This window comes from Dromaius novaehollandiae, chromosome Z (genome assembly GCF_036370855.1).
Source record: "Dromaius novaehollandiae isolate bDroNov1 chromosome Z, bDroNov1.hap1, whole genome shotgun sequence".
Lineage (NCBI taxonomy): Eukaryota > Metazoa > Chordata > Aves > Casuariiformes > Dromaiidae > Dromaius > Dromaius novaehollandiae.
The window spans coordinates 50,589,426-50,616,059 of NC_088132.1; positions in this window are offsets into that span (position 1 = coordinate 50,589,426).

Sequence of the window (26,634 nt, forward strand, 5' to 3'; positions counted from 1 at the left end):
AAGGAAAGAGATAGCAGCTATTGATGTTAAGCACTTTATTGCATTATAGGCTGAGAAGAAACATCGCTTCAGTTCTAGAGCCTAGATTGTCACATCCTACAAAGGGGAGGTCTCATTTTCACTGCTGGAGCTGTAGCTCTATCAGCATTATTCTCTATATCAGTTTTGGCCAGTCCAAAAATGTGTTAGAGACTCTGGGCTGAATCTGATAGTTAGGCAAGTAAGGTGCCCAAGCCCTAGGAATCAGGTTGCTATAGCAGATTCTAGAGGACAGAAAGAGGTACCCCTTGGCTTCTTATTTTATCCAGTGTCTCTTAAATACAAAAGTAAAAACAGTCAGGGCAGCAGGGACTGTTTCAGAAAAGTATTTTTAATCAGTTCAGCTACAGAGAGAGCAATTTGTTGCACAGTGAATCACTTCAGAACAAAATGCAATCCACCCAGGCTAGGTTAGTTGAAAGGAGCTGGATGTTAAGTCTCAGACAAGGAGGATACTGAAATCCAGTTCTTCTATTTGCTAGAACTTCAGCTATCCTGATGCCCTCCACCTCCTTCCTTCTCCAGACTCATTTTAAAAATAAAAGGTCACAGCTGCATTGCAGGCACATCTGCTCTAAGAACAGTTAAAACCAACAACAAACCTACTATCCTATGTGAAAAGATGCCTTAAAACTTGAGATCTTCCTAAGAATCAGATGGCAAGACAGGGCATTTCAGTCACCTAAGTACCTTAAGAGCCAAAAATGATGTTTATGCCTAGTGCAGGTGGAAAGATTTGTTTCTGTTTTCTTGCCTTTAGAAGTTTAGTTTTAGGAACCTTTTTTACAGCTAGCTCTTTAACTCTTTCAAATCTATGTAATCAGGAAACATTAGTGATGAAGAGGACAACCTTTGGAAGGGATGCTTGGGCTTTTTGTTTAAAAGTCAACTGAATAGAGTGTATTTTCAGATCAAGCAAGGATTAAAACAAAACAAAAGCAAGTACCACCTCTTTCTGTATAAGCCAGACAGCTTGACTTTCTGGCTCAGGACACCTATCCTCAATTCCCTCTCTCCACTTGAGCAGAGTTTTATGCTACCAAATAGTAATGATTCTCTCTTTCTTTGTCACAAGGTTTAGTCATGTTGTTTTCCCATGTTTTGTCACCTTTAGCTACGGTGCAGTAAAAGCTAAGATCCCATCTTTGTTTTTCATTGTGTGGTAACATTATACTTGAATTTTCTAATGCTTGGTAGCATCTTTATAACAACCCAGGCTGTCATTTGTGTCCCATTACTATTTCTCATTTCCCTGGTCTACAGAATCAACTATCCAATTCAGTCGAGTATATTATGTAACGCAGAGTGGACAAACAAATCTATGCACGCTTTTCCAAAACTCAGATATGCTCTCTTCACTAGTGCGGAGCGTTCATCCATTGTGCGAAATGCAAAAAAAACCTAGAACGTAGATGTGACTTCATATTCAATAGCTATCACACTGCAGATTCTTTGTCGTGCACAACCTTCTCAATCCTACTGCTTATCTAGAACTGCCCTACAAATAACGACAGAGGAGGAATGAACCTTGTTGATTTTATGAACCCAGCACTCTTACTGGAGGTCTCATAAACCTAGCCTGAGTCCATAAAATTACACGTAAACACCCTCCCCCACCCCCATTACGTGTTAAGTTCAGGTTTTGTTTCATTTCAAAAACCTTCAAAAGAGAAACTTAATGATTCAAAGAATTGAACCAAACAAAACTGCTTCTAGACTTGCACAACCTTAGAATACGTCTGCACTGTTATAGCAACGTTCTGTTTTGTGATCTTTATTTCAGTGTCTTGGCACTTGCTAGGCTTCCTCTTCGCTCCTATCCCACCAACCTGTTTGCATTCCTTTAACCTTTGCTTCGTTCAATGTTGCATCATCTTAGACAAATACAACTCAAAATTAAATCAGAATTAAACTTTCAAGCTCAAAATCCTCACCTGACAGAAAGTGAAGTAATTCTGAAACCTGCTGAAGCAATTCTTAAACTGGGTAATACAGGTAGAACACCTGTACAATATGGTCCTTTTGTGATTGCTGCAGATCCTCTCTCCCATCTTCCCTCTCCATCCCAACAAAATGAAATAACACAAGACCAATTTAACTATTTTAAAACAGACAAGAAAATATTTAACTTTTCCTAACGTGTATGCTTGAAAACAATAGTAGGTAACAACAAATCTTTTTCAGCAGAAACCAGTAATAAAACTGAAAATTTCCCTTGCACTATACTTTATTCCTCCGGTATTGTGCCTGCAGGCAACTGGTGATACTTCGGTAGATCTTCTACTGTCATTTGATTTTTTTATATTTTCATTACACTATCTCAATTTGTCTCACAAACTTTAATTCATCCGACATCCGATAAGTCAAATAAATGAAGCCTTTGTATTGAAAAGGAGACAGATAAACATTCACTTAAGTAACTACACATCATCTCACAGAAGAGGAAACCAAAAGTCAATGCAATTAAATAGTACTTCAAGGACACACCATGTATAAGGGAGAGTGGCAAGGAGAGAACTCAGGAATCTAAATTCTCAGTCAGCTTACATTTAATGCTGACTGTGACATGTTTAGATGCAACCTGTACATATCAAGAATGCAAAGGCAAGTTTCATCTGCTGATCTAGACATAGATACGCAGCATATCATAATTCAGGTTTCCTAAAATTTGCTCATTATGAAATCTCACCATACTGTTATGTGTGGTCTGTTCTATGCTGGTCTTAGTCTGTTCAGACACTATATTTGTCTACTGCAAGTATGGTGTTACTAAGCCCTCCCTGTATCCTAAGCAAGAAATATTTTCAGTATCCTCCCCTCTCACACCATCCCACCCAAAAGAGGAATTTAATGGGTTTTTATTTTGTCATGCCTTCATTAAAATACTGTGTCTTATCTGAAACCTGTACAAAATAGTATAAAATTGATTTATAGTGCATGCATTTCCTTTCATCCTTTTAAACAGCATTAAAATGACAATTTTCTATTATGTAGTGTGTTCGTTTTCTTGATATTTAAAGGTTGCCTTTCTGTTCCTAATTGTAAAAATTAAAATAGCAATCATCTTCTGAAATATCACTACTTTCTGCTCCTAAAGCCAGAAAATATCTAATTCATTTGAAAATATTGCACTTAAATAAGTGGGTGTGCCAACTTTAAATGCATGCTACATTCATGATATGTCCAGAGAAGGCAAAGCAAGAGCATTTGCCAAGGCTGTAATTAATGCCCTTTTCTCATTTGGCCAAAAGCAGTCCACCATAAGGTAATTGATATTGCTAATTTGACATTCTTCCCCTGACTGCTCTCAAATGGCAGCTGAAAACTTCACTCGAAATTAATATAGTCACTTCTAACTATTTTTCAAGTTGCAGTATCCAAATGATCTTTATCTATATTGGGAATTAAGGGTGTCTGATACCTTGAAGCATCAACGTACATTCTACTACAGCAGTTGAAGCTTGTCATCACTGAACATGGCGGCAGCGTTGCAAGTGGGACCCTTGCGCAGGAGGGCATTACCTCACCATCGCTTTCCACCTCAACACGTGGCACTCACTCTCCCCAGCCATCCAGCTATTTCAGCTACAACTGGCCCCAAGATGCAAGGGCTGCAATTAGAAAAAAAACCTGTTAATCCTGTCAAGAAAACAGTCCCCAAAAGTGCTCAGAACTATGCGAATGGTCTAGGTCTTAAAGTTACAATTCAGGGATCCAATCCTCCCCCTCTTATCCAAACAAACGATAATTGGGCAGCCGTGTAAGTACTCCTACGAGCAGGAACCACACATTCTTGAATGAAAAAGAATTAGGTTTACTCTGAGTTAAAGCTGGCATAATGCACTAGGACAACAGTTTCAACGTTGGAACAGAAAAAAAAAAATTGTGTTTAGTTCCTTGGGGGTGGGGGGGTTGTTGCATGTGTCTAAGGAAGACTGCCAGAAGTAAGGCTGTTGGAAGACTGAATCCAAAAAAGCAGGTTTTGAGGTGCTCTGAGGTATTATAAAAACAGCTATGAATCACCTCTGAAACAACTAAAAAGTGTAATTTATTCATCAACTTCTTTACTCTATTTATTAATTTGAAAGTACATTTTAAGTAGCTGCCTCAGCCACATAGAGAAAATAGTTTCGCAGAATCTTTCACTTTGGCACAAGCAAAAGCTTCTATTCCAATCATACATTTTATGCAGTTTTAGCCTCAAATTTATACGCAATAACTTCTTCCAGACAATCAGAAACAAATAGCTTAAAAAATTTGCATCACACAGCTTTTAACATCTGGGGAAGCTAAAAACTGGAATTGAAATAGGGCAGAGTATGTTAATCCTGCTATCCATGTGACACAACACAAAGCAAAAATGTAGATGAGTTTTATATGTAGCATGTTTCTATCTTTGGGACCTATTTATTCCTCCTTCTTCCCTCCCTCGTGGGAACATATTGGAAAAAGCTGGACATAGCACACTCAGAATGCAGCCTCTCATAATCTGTGAGAGCTCACCATCACTTGAGAATAACTGCAAAACTGCTCTTCCTTTGGAGGTTGAGCACGTTTTTTCCAGTGTGTGCTCCTGTCCTCCGTGGCCCAAGAACCTGCAACCTGAATTCTCTTTCCAATATGGAATCTCATAAAAGTGTCAGTAATAATTATACTGTAATGTCCATGATTCAAGCCTGTTTCTTTTTGTATTTATGCTTATTTTAGACAAGCGTACAAGAGAATTACTCTAAATTTGCAGGGGTACTATGGCAGAGTCAAGCCCTGAAATTGTTTAATCCTCTGCTGCTTAACACTATGAAATTCAGACTGCCAAAGAGTACCAGTGGGGGAACTCTGCCTATGCTTTGATGTCACGTTACCTATTTCTGGCTATAAAACATTTCCCTCTTGATTTTTTCAGTCTCGCATCAAATGTGCGCAAAAAAGATAAACTTCCCAAGAGAATTATTCCTACATGGCTTGAACACACACTTAAACTGCTTCATTTTGGCAGGTCCCGATATTGATGGGCTATGTAAGCTTAATGTCCAAAGCTTTTCTTTTCTTTTCTATTCCTTTTTGTTTTTTTAAACTCAGAATAACTCATTGTAAAAATTGGCTGCCAGCCTACCATTTGAAAGTGAAGAAAACATCTTGATTTAACATCTGAGCAGGGATTTTTTTTTTGTCATCTGTAAACAATTGGACCATATGTAGTGTGATGGGAAACATGAAGGCTGTGATAGAATATCATTTAAGGAACCTGGTGTTTAATTACTGCTCTTGATTAGCTGGAATAGAAATTAGCTTTAAATGTTTGGTTTGTAACGTCAATTCTAAAGGTATATAAAATAGTTCTGTTTAAGTGACAAAAATGCTGATGATTGCAGAATTATTTTGGTTATTTATAAGAACAAAAAATAAAGTTACAGATATTACTGCCTTGAAGAGAGAGGCACATTGGTTCAAAGAAAAAAGAAAGCACAGAGACTCTAAGGTTTGCTCTCTATTTCCTGAAGGTTCCCAAACTTCCCATCAGCTTAGTCCAGTATCTTGTTTTCCCTCAAATCAACTACTAAATGCCATCATCATCTTTAACTGCTAAATTCATTCTCCTCTTCCAGGAGATAGGTTCAAAGCTGGTGAAAGACAAATTAAGAACTGGGTTCAGTGGCAGGTTGCAACATTATTAATACAGCAGGAGAGAAGTGTACGTTTACACAACCAGAATTTACTGGCTTTAACATCAAAAGTAACAATGCATAACCAGTAACTTAGGTAAGATCTTCCTCAACCTTCCTGCAGAGGTCAACATGTTTACATTTTCCCACTAAGCAACATAAGGGAAACTTCCCTGGAAGGTCTGCTACTCCCTTGCTCCTTACGCCATTAGTGCAACCAGCTGTATTCAAACACACCTATAACCTTTCCGGGAAGCTGAGGGCTTAGTCTGTGCAACAAACTGCTTTACATCTTCCCAAGATTTCAGTTTTTTTTAACATCAGTTGCATCTCCAAAATGCTACAAAGCAGGAAGAAAAGAAAAAAGAAAAAGAAGCTTCAAGACACCTGTCATTTTGGCTGAAGAAGGAAAAAACATCTTTCCTGTGTGTCAACACTGCAGCAACTTTTAATTGCAGCTAAACATACACTTATATTAAAGAGGGGGAATCAGGCAGCAGTTATAGCAACGTTGTACGATGATGCTGGACAGGATTTAAATTGAAAAGAGAGAAATGAGCAAGTTTCTTCATTGCCTCCAGTCCAGCTAGGTAAGGAGATGCAAAGGAGCATATCTCCCAGACACACTCCTGTGCAATGTTTTGAGGCCTTGAGGCTGGGCCCCACTAGATGTGGCCAGAGGCAAGAAAGAAAACTACTTTCTCTCCTTACTCAAATATATCAGAGAACTCTCACGTTAGTCTTGATTACACAGCTCCCATATATTTTACATCAGCGAAAAGGTTGAGACTTCTTAGGTTATACATTCCTTCTGCAGTCAAAAGGAGGAAAATAATTCCCATTTTGATTATAAGCGATTGTTCAATGTGCATATTAAATATAAACTGAGTTTCTAAGTTCTTCCCACTTCCCACATTCTTTCCCATGTCAAAGAAATTATCAGAAGGAGATTTGTGGATAATTCCACTCTACTCTTACCAACACACAGAGCGAACAGTCTATCCAAAAATATCGATTACGTCTCCCTTGCTGTTTTGAAAGAAGATGTCAGGCCCTGAGGCTGAAAGGGTTGGACATCACTGTTGTAAGGAATTTACTTCCTTTTGCTGTACTAACTGTCATCTCCATAGAAACAGGAAAAGACAGACAGTTGGCAGCCAGCAAGCAGAAGTTTAAAGAATTCATTTGCACCAGTTCCAGTTCTGTGCCATCACCTGACACCCAGAAATTCTGGTCACTGGAAGAACCTACATTGCTGGAGCAAGACAACCTCTATATTTACAGTATTTTAGAAGAGGGGAGAAGTCTGCATACTAGAAAAAGATTTCAGAAACTTTTTAAATAGAGTTCTCTTAATTTTGCTTAAACTTCCTTGTCAAAAATGCATTATATTGATGATTTAAATGCTTTTAATAGCAGAGTCGGTAATGAGAAAGTTGAGCCTTAAAGGTCAGAACTGAGAAGATTAAGAATGGCAGCTTTAATCCTAGTCCTACACTGGTATATTGCATGACACTGAACAAACAGCACACATGGAATTGTTTAAAATTTTTCTAACACTTCCTTCCAAAAACCAAAAGCTAACCTCATTTCAGGAACTTATAAAATTATAGTTACTGTTAACAGTGTAATTGACAACATAGTTATCGTCTGCATGTTTCTTAAAATTTGAAAATTGAAAGTTTCAAAAGCAGCTTTTGAAATGTTTCAGACTGAAATTGCAGTAAATAAACCATTTTTATAAATTTCTTCAATGTAAAAAATAGGGAAAAACAGTAAAATGGTATTCTTTTGAAAGCTTTAAAATTAAAACCATTTTTAAAAATGAAAATTGGCTTCTTTTTGTCTCATTTTTCCCATATGAAAAGTGAGGACAGCAGCTGTGGAGATCACAGTTTACTGTCTCTCTTCACCCCAGCTAGATAACTATATGCTTTTTCTATAGTCTATTGTGCTTCATCCCGTACAGTCCTTCTCTATGCGTTAGCAGATGGTCCAGAGTCCAGAGAGAACAGTCGGGGTTAGAACCAATCACAACAAAGGCAGCTCAGATCCCATTACGAAAAAGAAGATAGGGAATGAAAGGAGAGAGAGAAAATTTGATTCTAAAACAGGAACTACCCTTTTAGATGGAAGAAAATAAGGGAAACTACTCATCCTTCTAAAAATCCGCTATCTGACTTCAAAGGAAGCAATAATTTACCTACAACTTGCACAAGCTCCAATTTCTTCCATGAATGCTTCTTATATTTGTTGTTTGGCACTCATAAGATCGTAATTCACCCTGTATGTTAATCTTTAACATTAGCGTCCCAGTTTTAATAGAAGTGCTAGGAATATTGTTTACCCCAGAATAGCTTTTTAATGATCAAGGCATTTGAACTTCTGACAGAGAAAAAATTCAGAAGTGACAGAAATACAGATTTTCACACTATCACACAAAATATCTATTACTATTTGCATCTATCTGGAGTGTCACACTGAAGTGTATGCTTATACACATGTAAATTTCTTTCTTCTGTATCAAGATTCAAAAAACTTTTTTTAAAAAGATAGATTATTTGCATTAGTCTCTTAAGAAATCCAGAAATAAAATCTATTGGTTCTGTCTCCCTATTTGATATAGCCGTAGTTGCTTTGATTTGCAAAGTGATGATGCAAATATCCACATGTTAATATTAGGATTTCCCAATATCACAATCTTTGTTTCCCCTAATGAATGTTACCCTCTCACCCCACAGGGTGGAACTTACCCTAATGAGCAAATTGTACCTGTCTATAATCATTATAAGCATTGTTGATGTCCGATTAAAGTGAAAATACTATTCCTTTTCCTGGGGACTCCAGAAAAATACCAACCTATTCTTTCTTACCTCCACAGTGAAATGCTACGCAGGGAAGGGGGGAAGACATTGATAATCTAGAGAATTATGAACATCTGATCTTAACTCTTAAATTAGCCATATGTTGAGTCTCAACAGATTGACAGTACTTATTAACATGAATGTAAAGTTTTAATATTTTAAATCTGCATTTTATTAATATTTAATCCAGGGTCATAGGTAATGTCCATGTGTGTCAGATAAAAAGGGAAGAAGGAGGTATCACAGGAATCCAATTACTTCTCCTTCTAATTGCAAATGACTTCCAATATTGAGGCAATGTTCTTCTTATGTGACCTTTAGTGCATATTCTAGACTTCATTAAACACCTTTTGTTCTTGTCAGTTCAGGTAAATCCCATCTTGTCCCATTTTTCTGAAAGTATTCTGTCATTTGTTCATGATCCAATGAAAAATGATTGTGGTAAGAAAATATACACTGAAGTCTTTCAGATCTATGCCACAATTTAATCTACACATAGAACAAAACAACTCTCTTGTACATTTTTCTCACACAGTCTTCAAGCAATCTAGATCAACAGTTATTGTCCATGGAATTATAAATTTAGTCTAATCTTACCCTACCTATAATTATTGGTTGCTATAACCATTTTCATCTGTACAAAATAACTATGGATTTGAAACTAAATAGTGTATGCATTCATTCCACTAAAATCTACGCTTTTTTAACACAAAAAACATTCACTCAAGTCAAGATTTAAATTAGAAGTAGAAATAGAGAGTTCAAGATCAGGGTAATACCACAGGAAAAAATACTTACATTTATTTCCTCATAAAGGATTATTCATACTCTGCCATGATATGTAGAATGCATAGGTTAATGTATATACAAATAGTAAAACAATAACAGTATAATAATTGTTGTAGTATAATAATGTGTAATAATTGAGTTGTAAACGGCACACTGCTATTTTGCTAGCATTATACACATGCAATACATGAGTGGTCTGTTATCAACATAAAAGAAAATGAAACAGTCTATTATGCATTGTACATAAATAATAAGATAATGTAAATAAATGAATCGAGAAGCATTTAAAAGAAATGGCATCCATTGTCACTGAAATCATTTTTGTTGAGTTTCTTTTCCCATTCTGTCAGGAGTTCGCATCTGCAACACATGCACAGTTTTCAGCTCCTGTATTCATATATATGAGATATCAGGAAAGTGGTAATTTTGGCTTACTTTCAAAGTTGCATTCCTTTAAAGGCAATGTATTTACACGATATGAGACTGCCTTTTCGTAATAACTTTTTGCATCCAGCACTTCCAGTGGAGGAGCATTAATCATATTTCTCCTTGTGACCTAACTCAAACTAGGTGAATCCAAACAGGTTACTGTCTTCTGAGAAAGCATTAGGAAGACAAACATGGATCTCCTTTTGTTCCATGTACACACTTGAAAAAGACTCAGTGGTCAGAAAAGACCACCAAAAGCCATCACAAGATTCAAATTTGTTTAACAAGAACTAAAAGTCAGGCTCCAATTCAGGAGAAGCTCTGTTTTTATGAGTCAAGCTACACTGATGCAGACCAGCCTGCTTAAGAGGAAGCTCAATTCTCCAAAAATGAAAAGAAAAAATTTTATGAGTATCTTAAGTTTGTAAGAGTCCTGTCGCATTTTCAAGGATGACTTAGGTACTTTGGATTTTGTCTCTCAAAAAATTACTGGGAAAGGGCGTACCTTGATTGCAAATTCAAGTCTTGCTCTCTCCTTGACTTTTATCCCCTTTACCTTACATTGACACCTTGTAAAATTCTGTGAATCCAGACTTCTTTGCTTATCCAGAAGTAGAAATTAGGACATGGTTTAGTCTTTAATGTGAGCACAAATATAGCCAACATTACATTGTGAATGTAGGCTGAAACCTTTGTTACAAAACACGACTTTGAGTAGTCCACCTCTTACCACACTCCAGCTGCAGAAACTGGTATTAACTGTATCAAAATCCAGAATGGGAAGAGCTTTGGGTTTTGGAACTGATGGAAATGAAGTCTACAGACATAAGAAAATTTAGCATCATAAGTGTTTTAGTCTACTTGCACTAGTAGGATGAAGAAATACCATGAAGGAGAATCTAGAAAGAATAATTGAACTTATATCTGATATCTTGCTCAATAAATGTCCTACAACATAGCAAACACACAAAATCAACTCCACATGTCTTAATGTCTAACCCAGCTTATTATAGCACCAGAGTGAATGATGTTCCATGGCTCTAAATCAAAAGTGCAATGGCAGGGTGGATTCTCACAGTTTGCGTTTGGCTACTCTGGCTCCTCACAGCTCAATACTGCTTTTACCACTTTATCAGTATGCCTCCATCACTAAGTCAGCTTCACTTGCAATACAGGTGCACCTCTTAAATTTGAGTCCTCTCTACAAGTGAGCAGCTGCCCCCCCTTGAATTATATGTCACTTCAGAGGTACAGACTATTCTCAGGTCAATATAAACATTAGCTGCCAACACAGTTGTTCCACACAACTCGCAGTGTGGCAGGCCCAGGTTAGGCTGAGTGAGGACAACCTAACGTGAAAGTATGTAACTTGTTATGGCTGTGAAAACTTAATTGTTTCCAAAATGTGGCTTTGATGCTTTTAAAATTGTTTATCCTATAATTTGAAAATTCAGCATGGATAATCACATCTTCACTTTTTTTATAGAATAAAATACTAAAGCCATCAAAAAAATGGACATGGTATCAGCAACTGATATAAACAGGAAGTGTATATATGTAATTTTTGCCACATGTGAATATTAATGAAGCATAAATTTAACACATTAGGACATATTACCAAACTATGTAAAACAGGACAGTTTTTAAAGTTCACCTAAAGGACAAATTAGATTGGCATCTAACATTATGCTCGGGTTAAATTCTTGAGCTTTTACACATTCTAGTTTTGGGAGTTTATTTTCTTATTTTTATGTAATTGAATTTCTCCCAGTTCCCAGTACCAAAGGATTACACATTATTACTTGAAATAATCTTACTCTGCAGACAAGCAGTACATTTCCCTTCTACCTATAAAGCCCAAACATTACTAGCATAGTAAATATGTATGTTTCAGAACAGGAAGAAAAAGAAAATGAATACCAGCTACAATATTTACAATAAGCACTGTTAAAGAAAAAATGTGTTTGATCTTTGGCAAGTTCCCTGACTTTGAACTGACACTAGACAAATGATTATGGAGAGAAGATTCATGAATAGCTACTCCCCCACTTGCGGGCTCTTACATTCCAATGTACAGCCAGCATTCCTGACCACGGAAGATCTCTGCTCCCACATGTGCTACCAAGGTCAATTATTTTTGGTACATTAGGATGGGATAGGGCGATGGGGAGGTGGGGGGGCTTTCAAGCAATGTCGCCTCAATTAATTTAAAACACATAGTAACGGTCTCTAAAATAACAGCATTTTAACCAGTAAGTTCATTAAACATTTTCACAAATGCATAACCATTATTTTGCTTGGTCAGATGTTTTCTCAAAGGAGAGTTCATTCATTTTAACTGCTTAAAATATATGATGAATGAAGCAATTTACTTTTTTATTTACATTTTACCATGGGTAATATTTTATTAAAAACACCACTATAAAGCAGCACAGTACAGCTTTAATCAGTGTTTGCCTTTCAGGGCAAAGCTTTCTTTAAATGTAAAGAGAGTATGTTAAGTTACACTAACAATAAAGAGCTACCCCAAGCTCTGATATATAGGTGCTACCATAATTAGTTCTGGAAATTAGTTGTAGCATACACCTAAGCCTATAAAATAATTATATGTATGGTAACCATTAGGTTACGGCATATTCACAAATATGGGTTACTGCCCTTCAACAGCAGTTTTGCCTGGACTGACTTCACCAGAACAATGCTCTTAGCAATGAGCTTAACAGGGAAAGCTGTAAATAAATTGAACAAACAATCATAGAAAAATAATAATTGGGATGGGCTGCATACCAGACAAAGGTAACATCCACCTGCCCACCTACATGGCCTTGAGAACCCCACAGGACAAGAATTCCCTAAACATCAAAATACATTTTCTAAGATTTCAAACACTGCCGTGGGAGTGCCAGGCCAGGGAAAAGCAATCAGAAGTGCTCTGCCAATGCAAAAAATAAAAATAAAAGATAATAATTAAAAAAAAAATCACATTGTAGCATTTATGTGTAGACATGCAGCTCTATGCACATGGACCGGTGAAAGCGACAGCAGCACTCAAACAATTGCATCAATGCCTCAGTACATCTTAGATTCACATTCCAGAAAGGCTCCTCCATTTTCAGCACAGATAGTCTAGAACGGGCAATCGTAGTACGCATTTCATAACTCCACTGCTTCCAATAGCCCTTGCAAGCCAGTATTTCACTTACAATTATTTCATTGTCCTCATTCATTTAGTGCTACAAGACGGTAAGTAAAAACACTGTCTTCACAGCAATTCAAAATATCTCAGCTTGCACAACTTGGGTTCTTAAACAGGCATGCAAATGCATTTTTTTCTTAATGCAAACCTTTCTCATGGTGCTGCTCTTAATAAATAGTGAATAGAGAATCGCTCTGGACAGAACAAAACTGGATCTTTCCTTGGCCTAAGAGGCAGAGTCTCTCTTTTCAGCTCTTACACAACTTAACTGCATATGACCCATTTAACTCAAATTGGATAAAATTCCTGCGGAGAGGAATACCCTCTGTAAAACTAAGCATAACTCAAAGTCTTGGACAGCACATTTTAAGAGTGTACAGGGGATTTAAATGGGCAAACAGACCTTATGTTGAACCTCTAGAAAGGGATGAATTGTAAGGTATCTTAATGTGTAAGGAAGAGCCCTGAAATAAATAAGTAGAAATGAACATATCTAGCATTAAGACATTCTAGAAGAATTAACCACACTTGAAAAATTGTCTGTGGTCTTCTCTAGATTACTGAATTTGATAGCCAGTTCCCTTGGTGTACTAATAGGCCATACTCATTTTTCTGCAGACTTTACAGTAACAGCAGACTGCTGTTAGGACTAAGACTAACAAATACCAGGCGGTCAAGAAAGTTGGAATGTGGCAGGGGATCATGTAATAAATCACAGAGAGCACCAATAAATAATGGAGACATAATTGCCTTTATTACACAGTGATAAGCTACGGGGAGAGAGAAAGTTATTACGGAAACATGTTGTGCCTTTTGCATTTAATTTTTAAATAAGCAGATTCTGTAAAAACTCTATGCATTTGCTTGATATTGCTTGCTAGTGAAACCTAGAGTTACAGGTTGTAGACTGGCATAAGAAATCTCCCTTTCTAATCGTGAGTCTTGGCAATTCTGTGCACAAATTTGTGCAATGATGAACTACCAGATTAGTCATAGTTAAGATAAGGTTATGGGCCAACCAAGAGACACCTAGTGGGTCTCATTTACCACACATTTTTACCTTTATCTGTTGGCTCTTCCAGGTCTGCAACAACCCTGAATTTCCATACTACTTTCTGCGGCAGTACCAGAGCAGCATGGGGGATTTTGGCCAGCTCTGAGCTGCTGAGCAGCCTAAATGCAATTACTGATATATTAGAGCAAGAGGTGGGTCTCTAACTCCTGTTACCTTGCTCAAGCTGAGGCACATCCACTGCATCAGAGCTTACGTGGACAGCCAGTGTATTTTATACAAACAACTGTAGACACAAGGGTATTAGGCATTAAAACAACAACAAAAAAAGATTAAGGCTATAGGGGATTTCCAAATAAATTCGTACCTAATGACACTAGGCATGATAATTTCCGCCCCCCCCCCCAAGTGCTCTAGATGTTAAAATTCAGGTTTTAGTTTTGAAAGCACTAATATGATCAAGTTACTCTTACTTTGCAGCAGAAAGGAGAAGTTACAATAAACAGGTAACATAAATATCATATATATCCTTTACTGCTTAGTCCATTCTTTACCTGATGCCAGATCCTTGATGTCCAACTACTATTACCAACCATAGCGTCTCAAGTGCTACAATGCTAGTCCCTGTACAAACACACAGTGAGATGCTGGTCCTGGCCCAGCATATTCCAAGACTCACGTTTTAGATTCCCTGAATCAACAGTTATTTCCCAATTACTACATTATTTGTAATCTTCATACTATCTAACAAGATTCATAACCTCTGTGCTTAGAAAAGCCATGGAGACATTCCTCAGAAAGGACAGGTAGAGTTATACTGCCTTCTTCCTTCATGATCCAACCAGCAGAGGTGGCACTCACACAGCAAAGCAGGATCAGGCTGAAGGAAGGCTATAAGGAAGCATAGTGCGCTGTGTACTTTATGGCGATGTGGGCAGCTGCATGGGGCATTATTCTCAAAGCTTTCTTCAGATTATACATATACTTTGGAAAAAAAAATATAACGTATAAATTGTGCACCCACAGATATGTTTTTTTCCAGTGTTGGGGTACCTCTGATAAATATGTGCTCCCCTTAAGCAAACATAAAAGAGGGTTCCGCAAGGTCTATTTTTATTTACTTATTTCAACTCTCTACCTTCACAAATATTATTTCATTCCCTCTCTCTCTACTCAAGCAGAGAGGTCTTCCTTTATGCTTAATAATTCAGGGTATCATATTTATGTACTTCTTGAAGGCACCTTGAATTGCCTTATCAAAAAAGGGGGGGAAAACCTCAGAGAAAAAAAAATCCAAGAACTAAGAAAAAAAAATCCCTTTCACTTTCAGCTGAGAAGGGCAAGCGAACAGCAGCTTTGTTTGATCAGCATTTACTTTAAGGAAGTTGGCAGACATCAAACCTCTGTTGTAGCAAGCTAATTATACGAGAGCAAGAGCCATCATCCAGGCGGATAGGGACTGACCAACATGCATGGGAGTTGCACACGGTGCCAGAGACCAAGCACAAGTAATACTGGCCCCAAAGAATTCTGTGAATCTGAAACAAAAGAGGTGCCAAGTTATCCTTTGGTGATTCCAGAAATAACTGGGGCAGCTTTCAAAAAGCCAGCAATAATTAGCCATATGGACCTAGAACAATATGATTCAACACAAGTAAAATGTTGCACCATAAGGAGTTGTACACCAGAACTGCATTTAGCTTCTATAGAAAAACATCATGATCAACAATATGAATGGCTAAGGAGTAATGCAGCAGTAGAAAAGAAACAATCTGTAGACAACAGCTAGACAGAGGTCACTGTAAGCCTATGGAAGGGTTAAATGCTGCCTCTGCAGCACAAGCAGTACATGGAGACTAATATATTTACATATAAACAAGATGACTGCATGTAAAGATCATATAAGTAAATTTTATACGTTATGCTGCAAGTGTCATGCAAGAAATATACTCTCTGATTGATATGCAGAATGTTTGCCAGAACAGTGACAGCCAAAGTAAGTTCAAAGTCATAGGAAATGTTGTCATCAGCCTACTGTAAAAATGTACAATTACTTGCTATTCTCTTTCTGTTTAAAGGTGACTACTACCATCTTTTTCCCTAGGCTACTTGTTCACTGTAGCTTATTATCATTACAAAGTATTATAATGGATTAGCTTTTCCATATTGTGTTCATATTGGGAAGGGCATGTTTCAGACAGCACACTGACAAGGTTTTTGAAAAGACATTTATTCCCCCACTAAAAATTACCAGGCAGCTTGTTTTCAAGAATAAAAATCTCTAAATTGCATGCTTGCAAATTCCTCTTTCCTGATAATTCATTTAATATAAAGAAATCAGAAAGAAGTAGTGAGCAGTATCTAATTAATATCTCCTAATGCCCAACTAATGTCAAGCATGATTCCAATTTATAACTGAACTATATTTTTACATTGAAAAATTCAATTACATTTACTGACAGACTTTGAAATGCCACATTATTTATATTGGCAAACTTTGCAGTCTCTCAGTATATTTATTAACATTCTTTCCACAGAATAAAGTGTATATACAATACAGATCACTGCATTCTTCATTTTTTAATCTTTCAAAGTGATATGTACATCTGCTTGAGTAGGATGGAGCTGCCTCAATTGTAGGATATCCAAAAGACCGAATAGAGCCAGCAGTTAATTTGCCCTCCCTTTTGATTCTCCAGGCAAAACAAGGTAACCTTGACATTTCTCTTTTTCTCCTCTCCCTCCCTCCTTTCCTTTCTCTCATTCCCCTTCTCTCCTGCTCTTTTTCTCACACACACCCCCACACTGCACTCTCTGTGCACACATCAACAATTTTGAGCTGTGAAGAGGTTCAATTGCCACCTTAGTGACTCACTTATAATGCACAAATCATTTACTAGGATAGCTTGAGGACATGACAATGACAGAGAGACATCTGTTGGGTGGATGGGATAAGAGGGGAAAAAAGGGGGGGGCTGGGGGGAGGTTATTCACAGCTGGTACATTAGCCATGCTAGCCACTAGGCCACCACAGTGTCCTAGTCCTACAGCTTCACTCTCCTCCTTTCTGCCTGCTCCCTGCTGTCAGCTGCCAAAAGATATCTGTTCTCACCCTTTGCTGAATGAAAAGGTGCTAATGCATGACTTCAGGATATGTCAGAACATACAGTACTTACAAGTGTTTGGAGATGCAGCCAACCTGACCATGGGGAAAAGAAATGAGTAACTAAAGAGTGATTTTTCTTGAAGAAGAATGACTGGAAAAAACGGGGACGGGACTAGTCCTTTTTCTAGTGCTACAGGGCAAGACAAATTTTGTCGTCTTGATGCTGAGCTGTACTTCTTGTAGAGTAGCAAACATCCTATCAAATTTTCAAAAACTGGCCTGAGCTTTGTTTTTCTTACAATTTCTGCAGTAACTAAACTTAAAAATATACCCCCAAAGAGGAAATACGGAATAGCTAGAAAGCTCATGTGAAAAGAAGTGGCTTTGAGAACTGCTTTTTCTGCTGGTTTAAAGAACAGAAAAGAATGGACTGTAGTAGGCTGTAAAATAAATTGTGAACAAAAAGCCTTAGGTGTTTGTACAGTAACAGTGCCAGAGCACTACACATGCACGGAGCGTTCAGGTAGCAGTCTCCTCTCCGATGATGCAAGGTCTGCGCTCCGTACTCACCCACAGCAGCTCAACAGGTAGAGGCGACTGCCACGGCCGGCAGCATTCCAGTGCACTGTGTTTTTTGTTGCTGGGGGGGTGAGGGGGATTTGCTTTGCTGTTTTATTTTTCTCCTTCCTCAAAGGAGGCAGTAGGTTAAGATGACATGAGACAGTCTTTAAGACATGTAAATCTCTGCACTGAAAATCTGTAAATATCTGCAGTGAGTTATCAGTGGGGACATTTTCTGCAGTCTACATAATAAAATAGCAATGTTCTTGTTCATTTATTCACATAGCAAAGCACAAAAAATAATACAAGCCACAAATTCTAGGACACAGAGGCTAAGGTCTGCCAGAAAATACAGATTTTTTTCTTTTTTTTTCTTTTTTTCCCTCCAGAGAGAGAGAAATTTTCAAATGACAGTGCTGGATACTAACACCAAGCCCAGCAGATAGGAAGGTTGTGCACACCTTTCAGCTGGCATTGCAAATCCATGCAGTAAGGATCTCCCCACTCCTGAAATTGCTACAATCTAAAGAAATGGCCAAAAATGACTCAGGCATGCACTGTCTTTCAGACCTATCTAATAGATTGCAGAGACTCCCAGTAAGGGTTAACATTGCCCTCGGTGCCTATGGATCATCTCACAAATTGGTATTTCTGAAGTAATCTGTGAATTGCTAGAGGAGAAAGGGAACAAGGCAGAGAGTAGGAATAAGTCTCTCTCTTTACTTGAAGAGCAAGAAACATTTTTCTTGAAAATAAAAAGTTTCCTAGCCCTACCAGTTGAAAATACTACAGAGAAGTATCCTTCCTTAAGCAGTAGTCCAATTCCAGGATTTTATCTTCTTGGAACTTTTGAGAAGACCAGCAAGGAACATACATTTTCTTTGGAAAAACGACAAATATCTTTACACTCACTGGATACACTAAACTGCTAAGCAATCAGTAACCTTGGTGTTTTTCTTTCTTTTTTCTTTTCTTTTTTTTTTTTTTTTAATAAAGAACACTCAGTCCAAAAAAAAAAAAAAAAAGTAAAAAGGGGTCTAAATCAATCTCAGACCTAGGTGGGCCCAGCTCCCATTGACCCTTCCGTGAATTGTGCCTTCATTACTGCACATTTGAACTGTTCCTGAAATTCCTGTTCATTTGCCAAGGTAGCATGCACATTCAAATTAATAGCAGTGCAGATACATATATATACACACTCCTTTTGTTCACCAGATGAGGTCACACTGTTCCTGCAGCAGCAATTGTCTATCTTTGAAAAACTCGGACAATTGGGACTGAACACCTTTTGTCCCAAAGAAACAGTTGAGATGCCTCAGTATTATTAGAATTTCCTGGAGTTTTGCCCCTCAGCTCCTTTTCCAACAATGTATACTGTGATGCAGAAAAGCAGATTTTTCTTCACCAAGAATTTGCTTATGAAAAGGGATATCTGAAGAACATTAGAAAAGGAATTAAAGAAAAAGGATCAAAAAGTATTTATATATTTTTTAAGCAAAGGCTTTGATACTCAAAATAATATTTCCTATTAAATGCACAGAGTGGAAAGATGATAACAAATCTAAACCAATACTGGGGTTTTCAAAAAGGACTGATTCTAACATGGACTGGGCTAGCCTGATAAAAGGAATAATTTTGTGTCAGATTCTTCCTGCTCTTTGCCTCTCATATATCCACTTTTAATTTTCACATAAGCATTTCAGTGAAAAGTAGAAGTATGTAATCATAGAAATATATATACTTCATAAATACAGAATAATAGCATTATTCACATATTACACAAACACAGCAATTTAGTAGCTTTCTTCAGTGTGACTGACATTGGGCAAAATTAAAAGAAAATATCTACTTTTTACCCCTCTGGTGAATCTTCTGCTGTCACATGTTGCCTATGGGTACGAGTCTATTTTCATGTCAATTTTTACTTTGCATTTAGTTGAGGGCACAGTTAAATACTATTCTATTTTTAACTGTTATCACATTTAGCAGGGGAAAGTTCCTCTATCATTGGATGTTTTAGCTCTTTTCTTTCCTCTTTTTTCAATCAATTTTTGTTTCACTTCAACGAAAATTCCACTGATACACAAAACATCATGAATACAAATGACAATGAAAAAAGTTCAACTCTAGCCTTACACTAGAGTTGGAATTTAATATAATAGTTGTACTTCAGTCCCTATTTGTAATATCAGATCACTTCAAGTGTTTGTTAAAGTTCAGAATTGACAGTTCCTGCCAAAAAGAAATCTTGGCTAAAGAAAAAAACACTCTTGACTTTTGCTAATCAAAATCTGGTTGGAATATAGTAGCAATCTTGTAGAAAAGCCCACATACCACATGCTGTTTACCAATCCACCGGTCAAAACAGTCAGAAATGAATCCTGACCACCACAACTGGAAGACAGAGATGCCACAGTCTGAGCTACCAGTTTCTTTGAACAGTCTTTCACAAACGCTTTCTGCAGAGACAGGCGCCAGTGACAAGGTTCTGATAGTCAGTCCCTTAATGGACAGTACTGTTTTCAGCAATATTTTATGATGCCCAGTAACATCCTAGGCATCTTACACTAGACATTAAGACCAAACATGTCTCTCTAGGTAGAAGAAAATGAAAATCTACACGTCAAATATGACACCAAAACTCTGCATTATGTGGAAGTGAAAGTCAGAGATCAGCTTTGCAACAATTTCAGTTAGCTTTATATAGTTCAGTTTTAACTCCAGATGTTTCTCAGTAGCAGAGGCAAGTAACATGCTGAACTGCCTACCTTGGTACCCTCAACCCAAACATCATTCTGTCTGCGTTTACAGTTTTTTGCAGCCTCTGATCGTAAAATCATGAAGTAGATTAAGTACAGATACTGATTATTCTGAAAGGCTCAGAAATTACCTAGTAACAATGCATCAAATCCTACTTACTATATTCATTGAAAACTCTCACAGTGAGCATGGGCACAGTGAACAGGATTTGGCCTTTCTAATCAGAGCATGCTAACTTCAAGGAAAAAAATCCAAGCAAGAACTGGACTTTCGCATGCTTGATTTAAAAAAGAAAAAAAAAGGTGAGTTCTACAGAGGATCTCTGTATCCTCATGGGTAGGTGACTTCAAATGGGCAATGTTAGGAAAAAAACTGGCAAAAGTCATGTTATCATAAGGCTATCCTCTAGAGCTTCCTGTTTATTAAATTATACAGGGTCAGTATGAATTTCCTCCAGATGCCTAGTTTCTAACCCCAGTACTGGCCTAGTACTTGATTCTTTTTCTGCAATGCTAAAAGGTTAACCTCCCTCATCAACTGCATAAAGGACATCCATCTATACTTTATTTTCCTCAACCAGCTAAGAGCAACACTGCCTCTTTATAGGAGCCTCTCATGATATCCTGAGAAGGAGGAAGATAGTGAAAAGCTAGATAGGCCAAGGGTTCAGCAATCAAGGCTCAGATGATGCACTCTGAAGTATCATTTGGACATACGACACTCTGACCTCTAAGTTACCATAGAAGTAGAGGGCAAAACAGCAAGTACCCTCATGATATGTGACTCATCTGGGGCCATTCCACTACCTGTTTGCAATAATTTCTGGAACGCCCTACAAATGAATCATCTGAAAGTAAATTTCCAGCTACAATGATTCAGTGCATTTGACTTTCAGTGCATCAATACACTGTACTTCCATTCCATTATGCACTGATTAAGGCCTCTTCACAAGAAGCTTATATGAATTTCACTAGTGACCAGGGCTTTGTGCAAGTTGTTCGCAGCTGAATAAATTCATCAATAGTAAAGATATACTGTACATAAACCCAGTAAGTTTATAACCTCAAACTATAACAAACAGCATCTTTTAGGCATTGGACTGCTTGCTTTGTCGTGATTGTTTACAAGTTCTGTCTTTGTGGAAAAGTTTCTCTATAGAAAACCATTTCTCAACACCTACTAGTATCACAGAAGGTCTGGATAGAGTTTATGCCAAAACTAATGAGGTTGGTTTAGGAAAAGGCTCAGCTCAAATTAGATAAAACAAATGAAGGCGGCACATATGAAAGCAATATTGCAAAGCTTTTGAGAGATCATTGCATCTCTTAGGAAATATCCGAAAAAAAGCCAGATGTTTTCTGTGGCCACAAAGTTTGCTTTCAAGACAATGGGTGGCTTGAACAGGTAGGGCAATGAATGTTATAATGCAGCATGGCCCTCTGCCTGGTGGGTGGGACACAGTCTTGGAATGTGGCTTCAATCCCAATCAACATCCTAATATGCAGCTCTTCCCCTCAGCAGATGTGTGCAAAACTCCTCCGAAAAAGGCACTGAAGATTAGGTAGCTAACTCTCTAGTCCTGTCCTAGAGCTGGAGAGTAAAGCATCTGAGAACAGAGACTTCTGAGCACCCATGAGTAATTAATACTAAGCAGCCAAGGAACGTTTAAGTTAAAACAGAAGAATGAATTTGGATGCTTACAAGATTAGAAAATCCTGGAAATAATAAAGGTAAATTGGATCGTTATCTTGGATTTTGGGGTGTCAAAATCCCAAGCTCCACAGTATTCAGATATGCTAGGTCCTGCCACCTGAAAGAACAAATCCAAATGCTTTAAGTAGTTTAAATATCTGAACTAAGTCTAAAAGTATAGTTCTAGACAAGACAGAGATTTTTGGATTAAAGACCATGCCTTGAAACATCTTTAAACGCAAGGCTCCTATTTCCCACTAGGCTATTTGTAAACCCCTCTTTCCCAATAACCCTTCAGCCCTAATCAAACCTACTTTTGCATACAAAAAAACCCCAATATCCATACAACTATATTTTTCTGATTAAAGGAGAAATACAGGTACTGCTATGCACCAAATTAAAAACAACAACTAGAGTTTTTATTCTATCTATACTACACACACTACTATCTGGAATTAAACATGTATTTTTCCCTTGGCTGACTAACGACTTTGCAACTGGAATCTAATTAACAATTTTGCTATTGACATTAGGAGTTAGAATTAGGAGTTTGAATCCAAGATCCCTAAAAGTTTGTATAGCTCCTCTAGACAGGAACTATGCTCTCTCCGAACAGAAGGGTGACCAGTGGTACAGATGCAAAGGGAAGCACACTGACCTTTCGCTATGGCTCCACAGTGTGAAAAATTAATTTAGTAGTCCAAAATACATCTAATCCTTCCACACACACCCTCCCATTATTCCAGTTATGCGAATTAAGCTCTTGATTAGGTGAGAGTGCAATCAACAAGAATCAAATCAGTGAAGTGCTTTCATAATGCAACAAAGGAAGACATTTCTTTCCCCTTATTTTCCCCCCATTTCTATCTTCTACCACTCTTGATCTTTAACTGAACTACTTATTCTCTTTGCTTATACAGGCAACCTGATTTCTTTATATATGCAACCTTCAGGTTAAATGGGAACGAGATTTATTAATTACCATGCTTGATTTTCGATCTTTAATGTCTTCCAATGAAATACGATAACTGGCATTGGTATATGATTTGCTGGCTATATTAGCCACGTTTCTATTTCACTGCATCCTTTTATATTAATTATGCGTCTAATGTAATATTTTATTCATGTATGAAGACTTTTTGTATTACTGCTTGTTCTCAATAATAATAAAAATATATTAAAGGTTGGTTAAACTTTCTCAGCATCTCTAGTACAAACAAACAGAGCTGATCCCTGGAACATTTTCTGTCCACTGATAGAAGGTATTAAAAATAACTCCATTTAAAAACTGAGTCCCTCAAGCCTGTTCAAAATAAAGACATAAGCATATGCATGGCAAAAAGGTGTGACTTCTTTACAATTCAAGTAGGCTGTGGATGTAATTCATACAGAATATTTTGAATATTTGAGAGATGCAGTTTATGATGTTGATGACTGAATGGGGAGAATAAGCTTATACAGAAATGCATTAGACAAGAGTAATTTCTGTTAATTAGGTTTGTCTTCATGCCAGCGTTGATAATGGGTACAAATTTTTTTTGCTGGCCAAGAAAAATGGGAAAAAGTTTATCACATCATTGTGAATGCCAAACTGTGCCAGTAGGTGTGGTACTGCGTTCAAGGTCAACAGAATGCCTCTAAAGTGCTTCGAGAGCTTTCAGAGAGCACAGCCTGCCATAAGAATTCACCATATATTCATATGGTTCACATTCTATTCTGTACATTCACCAATATTCACCATATTCTGGTGAAATATCACCAGATATTTTGGTGAGGACACAGGAATGTGATTTTGCCTCCAAGTATCGTATTTGTATTTTTTCAGCCACAATTGTGATAAAAGACAGTAGGAAATCCCAAGAACAGACCAGAGAAGCAGGGACTGCTTTATCCATAAGACTACAGTGGCAACTACAGAAACTGGCTCCTGTACAATAAACACAGAGCCAAAAGAGGATCTCTACCACCTTCCTGTCCTTGCGAGCATACACAAAGGTCAGACAATTTGCAATCTAAGATGCACTGACTTATTGCACTGTTTTCAGGCATTTTGGAGGAGGAAAAAAAAGAACCCTAAAAAACTGCTGTTTTGGTTGGTGCAGTTTTTAGCACAATTTGTTACAGATACAAGGCTCATGGGAGCACATTTTCTATGTGTGCATATATTTTTCCTGACAATAAATTCAGAACCCTCATGTTGATTTCAGTTCTGAGAGAGAAAGAGCACTTAAAGATAATTATGTTTCTTCCAGCTTAATAAAAATAGGTGGAGAGAGAGACATCTAAAAATAGATGTTCCAGCCTTGGTAAAAGCTTGTCAGGACTTGCCCCTTTTGGATAGCAAAGTCAATAGATTGCAAGATGTAAATTTGTATGAAACTGGACGCCCATTGATCCTAGTGCTCCTTGAACCATTTATTCTATTGTATTTAGGTAGTACCAAAATGCTTCTAGCCAAGGGTCTCACTCTAACTTAGCTCTGTATGGAAACACTTCCCTCTGAAGAGCAGACAGTCTAGAGAGACTCAAAAGACTCATGTTTTGAAAAGGTCAGGGCAGAGAACTGCATGGAAAGCGTGCTAGTAACTGGTTCACCACCCACCATTTTAATTTGCATACACAGACTGTAGACATGAAGTCAGAGACTGGGATGGTTTAACAAGAAAGAAAGGCAGTAAGACCCTTTTGCCTTCACAAATGTCTACTTTATCTCCTCTCATACCCCAACAGCAAATGTATGAAGCAGATAGAAAAGAAATAGGACCCAGAGTACAGCACTTTGCCATGCTGCCATACAAAAATCCTCTTCGCAGCTACATACTGGTCAAGTCTATACGCCAATAAGAAACAAGTTTGCCTCTCTCCCTCCCAAAATCCTGGCATTCAAGTATGAAAACCATTTAAATAGTGTCTGAACCCAGCCTCCTCCTTCCTTTCTATTTAGATGTGGCTGTTTGCTTTGCCTACTATTATAAACATAACACTCGAACTTTCTTAGCAGCATCTGTTATTTTCAGTCAGAATCGAGTGAGAACAAATAAAAAGAATTTTCTATTGTCTTCAGTTGAAAGAAGGTTTGTATGTGTGAGTTAGTACTGATGATTACATGAATACAGATGCACTGTTACATTTGATTGGTAATTAAAGTCAAGTACCCCCAAGTTTAGGCAAAACCCAAATAGCTAATTACAGGTTTTATACTACAAAACAATTGTACTATTAAAAGACCCCTCAGGGAAAATATAAATCTGCAGGGAATTTTTGCAAATTCTGTAATAGATTTTCTGGGTTCTGTGAAAATGTAATTGGAAGGAAGAGAAAGAACTCTCCTGCTAGAATTTATCTGCTCTCTTACTGCTGCTCCACCTCAGGAGGCAAACTCTCTCATCTACCACTGAATCACCTTCCTGACACTAGTTTTCAGAAATATGATAAAAGCAACTACCGTCTGCAAATCTCTCCCTAGACCCACTGTTTGCAGCCATCCCTATAAGGAATGACAGCACAGGAATGATGGAGATAATCAGCACTAGCAGAAATGCAGGTATTTTTCTTTCTCTTCTCTAGGAAAAATCACAGTCTACCCCCCATTTTTGTTACTGTTTTGTTAACTCTTCCTACCTCTCTATCTGACCTGTGTAAGAGGTTTTTTTGCAGTCCCAGTTTTTATTTTCCTGGCATTATGTCCACACTGAGACAGAGCCTGATTACAGCCTATAAAAATATAAATATTAAATGATAGCTCTAGGATCAAGATTGTGTTCAAGGCCTGAAAGGACATACTAGTAACATGAGTAGACTTCTGCTCTACTGACAGACAGTCTACTTCAAACACCCAGAGTTCATAGTGAACCACGGGGGAGTGTGCAAGCATTCACCATTTGAGAGTGAAGATGCTTTTTCTTCTTAAAGCTTGGTGAGCAGATGAAGGCAAATGATTGGGTTAAAAAAAAAATCTCCACTACCTTGTTTGTTTGTTTCAAAGTGCTTTGGGCTTTCGTCTTCTCCTGAACTTCTATAAAGCATTTTGTGGACAGATGCTAGACTTGAAATTAGGATGCCTTCGTACCTTCGTTACCAGCAGTATTGTTCCTCAAATGTGCTACCGAACAGCTTAAAATGCTTTTTCTAACACATTTTTAAAGATAAGGTAAATCTTCATCTGTATGCTTCATCTGGAAGTATAAGAGAATTGAAAGATTAAGAAATAAACCTTTCATAAAGCAACTCCTTTTTTCCTTACCATTACTAATGTTTTAGCAGATATCATCATTCCTGTTCCTAGCCAGATAGAAACTTGTCTTCTTCCCAGGTTCCATACTGGAAAACTCTACCTGTGGAGGCTACCAGGGCCTTTGTTTTTCTCTAGCATGCCACAGGCTTTGTTAGAGGTTTTCTTGTGAAGAATGATAGCCTTTGCTAATGTAAAATGGAGAAATAATGTACTAGGGATAAAAATCATTTAAAAAGTCATTCCTACTTTAGAGTTTATAGTATTCCTTGTGTTGGTAGTGGTGGAGACA